Source organism: Ascidiella aspersa, chromosome 5 (genome assembly GCF_963924565.1).
Source record: "Ascidiella aspersa chromosome 5, kaAscAspe10.2, whole genome shotgun sequence".
NCBI classification, from domain to species: Eukaryota; Metazoa; Chordata; class Ascidiacea; order Phlebobranchia; family Ascidiidae; genus Ascidiella; species Ascidiella aspersa.
The window spans coordinates 9428095-9430594 of record NC_139451.1 but is presented as its reverse complement, the minus strand read 5'-3'; the positions used below and the strand labels follow the sequence as shown (position 1 = coordinate 9430594).

The following is a 2500-nucleotide window of genomic DNA, read 5'->3' as shown; positions in this document are numbered from 1 at the left end:
CGCGCCGGTGTTGGCGACGTGGCGGTCGAAAGGCCTGCCGACGAAGTCTTACTCCGGCGGGTGCGACGGGCGGTGACGGTTTTCTGAGTTCGGGCAGCCGAGCAAAGAACGAAATTTTAACGGAGAGAAGCCTTCGGGTTTCGCATCGACCGAGCGACGGCGCCGCATCAGCGGCGCCTCCTTCGTCGGCCTTTCGGGGCTACGCTAAAGTAGCTACCTGGTTGATCCTGCCAGTAGTCATATGCTTGTCTCAAAGATTAAGCCATGCAAGTCTAAGTACGAGCTCTCGTACAGTGAAACTGCGAATGGCTCATTAAATCAGTTATGGTTCATTTGATCGTACGTTTTACGTGGTTAACTGTGGAAATGCTAGAGCTAATACATGCGTGAAGCGCCGACCTCGCGGGAGGCGTGCTTTTATCAGACCAAAAACCGACCGGGCTTCGGCCCGCAACCTTTGGTGACTCTGGATAACTTTGCGGATCGCACGGTCTCGCACCGGCGACGGATCATTCAAGTGTCTGCCCTATCAACTTTCGTCGGTACGGTACTGGCCTACCGAGGTTCTTACGGGTAACGGAGAATCAGGGTTCGATTCCGGAGAGGGAGCCTGAGAAACGGCTACCACATCCAAGGAAGGCAGCAGGCGCGCAAATTACCCATTCCCGACGCGGGGAGGTAGTGACGAAAAATAACAATACAGGACTCTAAACGAGGCCCTGTAATTGGAATGAGTACACTTTAAAACCTTTAACGAGTATCCATTGGAGGGCAAGTCTGGTGCCAGCAGCCGCGGTAATTCCAGCTCCAAAAGTGTATATTTAAGTTGTTGCGGTTAAAAAGCTCGTAGTTGGATTTTGGGCGCAGGCGGCCGGTCCGTCGCAAGGCGTGTACTGGCCGTCCTGGCCTCACCTCCGGTTCTCCGCCGGTGCCCTTGACTGAGTGTCGGCGGCGGCCGGAACGTTTACTTTGAAAAAATTAGAGTGTTCAAAGCAGGCGATTCGCCTGAATAATGGTGCATGGAATAATGGAATAGGACCTCGGTTCTATTTTGTTGGTTTTCGGAGCGCGAGGTAATGATTAAGAGGGACAGACGGGGGCATTCGTACTGTGCCGTTAGAGGTGAAATTCTTGGATCGGCGCAAGACGAACGACTGCGAAAGCATTTGCCAAGAATGTTTTCTTTAATCAAGAGCGAAAGTCAGAGGTTCGAAGACGATCAGATACCGTCCTAGTTCTGACTATAAACGATGCCAACTAGCGATCGGGGGGCGTTAGTTTTACGACCTCTCCGGCAGCTTGCGGGAAACCAAAGTCTTTGGGTTCCGGGGGAAGTATGGTTGCAAAGCTGAAACTTAAAGGAATTGACGGAAGGGCACCACCAGGAGTGGAGCCTGCGGCTTAATTTGACTCAACACGGGAAATCTCACCCGGCCCGGACACAGTGAGGATTGACAGATTGAGAGCTCTTTCTTGATTCTGTGGGTGGTGGTGCATGGCCGTTCTTAGTTGGTGGAGCGATTTGTCTGGTTAATTCCGATAACGAACGAGACTCTGGCTTGCTAACTAGTTACGCGACCCAATCGGTCGGCGTCTAACTTCTTAGAGGGACTAGTGGCGTTTAGCCACACGAGATTGAGCAATAACAGGTCTGTGATGCCCTTAGATGTTCGGGGCCGCACGCGCGCTACACTGACCGGATCAGCATGTGCTCGCCTTGGCCGACAGGTCTGGGTAACCCGCTGAACCCCGGTCGTGCTAGGGATAGGGAATTGCAATTATTTCCCTTGAACGAGGAATTCCCAGTAAGCGCGAGTCATTAGCTCGCGTTGATTACGTCCCTGCCCTTTGTACACACCGCCCGTCGCTACTACCGATTGAATGGTTTAGTGAGGTCCTCCGATTGGACCTGGCGCGGCCGGCAACGGTCGAGCCGGCGTCCGAGAAGACGATCTAACTTGATCATTTAGAGGAAGTAAAAGTCGTAACAAGGTTTCCGTAGGTGAACCTGCGGAAGGATCATTAACGGTCTCGCAAACGCTTCGGCGAACGCGAAACTCGGACAAGCGAGAGAAAAAGTCTTTGCTACCCGGCGCCCGACCCGCGAGGAGCGGCGCGCCGGCCGGCGATTCGGTCACCCGGTAATGTTTGCGCGTCGAGTGCCGCGGTGCCGCGCGCTCCGGCTTCAAGCGTCGGCCTGGCCGACCGCTCGGCGCGGTCTATTTTGTCACCCTATAGTGCGAGGCACTGTGCGAGCGAAACAATCGTGGATGGCTCTTGGCGGTGGATCACTCGGCTCGTGAGTCGATGAAGGACGCAGCTAGCTGCGTGAATTAGTGTGAATTGCAGGACACATTGAGCATCGACGTTCTGAACGCAAATTGCGGCCTCGGGTCAATCCCGGGGCCGCGCCCGCCTCAGGGTCGCGTTGCAAACGTTCCGCGCGGGGATTTCTCCGCGCGGCTGCTGCGGCGTCGGACGCGCGAGCGCCCGTCCCGCT

General features: G+C 55.1%; 2 non-coding genes across 2 annotated transcripts; both read left to right on the top strand.

Annotated features, from left to right (window-relative positions):
- Positions 1-214: 214 nt before the first annotated feature.
- Positions 215-2025, top strand: LOC146142773 (small subunit ribosomal RNA). Its single transcript, XR_014500191.1, has one exon. It is a non-coding gene; the product is annotated as a small subunit ribosomal RNA (ribosomal RNA).
- A 247-nt stretch (positions 2026-2272) lies between these two features.
- On the top strand, positions 2273-2426 carry LOC146142772 (5.8S ribosomal RNA). Its single transcript, XR_014500101.1, has one exon. It is a non-coding gene; the product is annotated as a 5.8S ribosomal RNA (ribosomal RNA).
- The last annotated feature ends 74 nt before the right edge of the window (positions 2427-2500 follow it).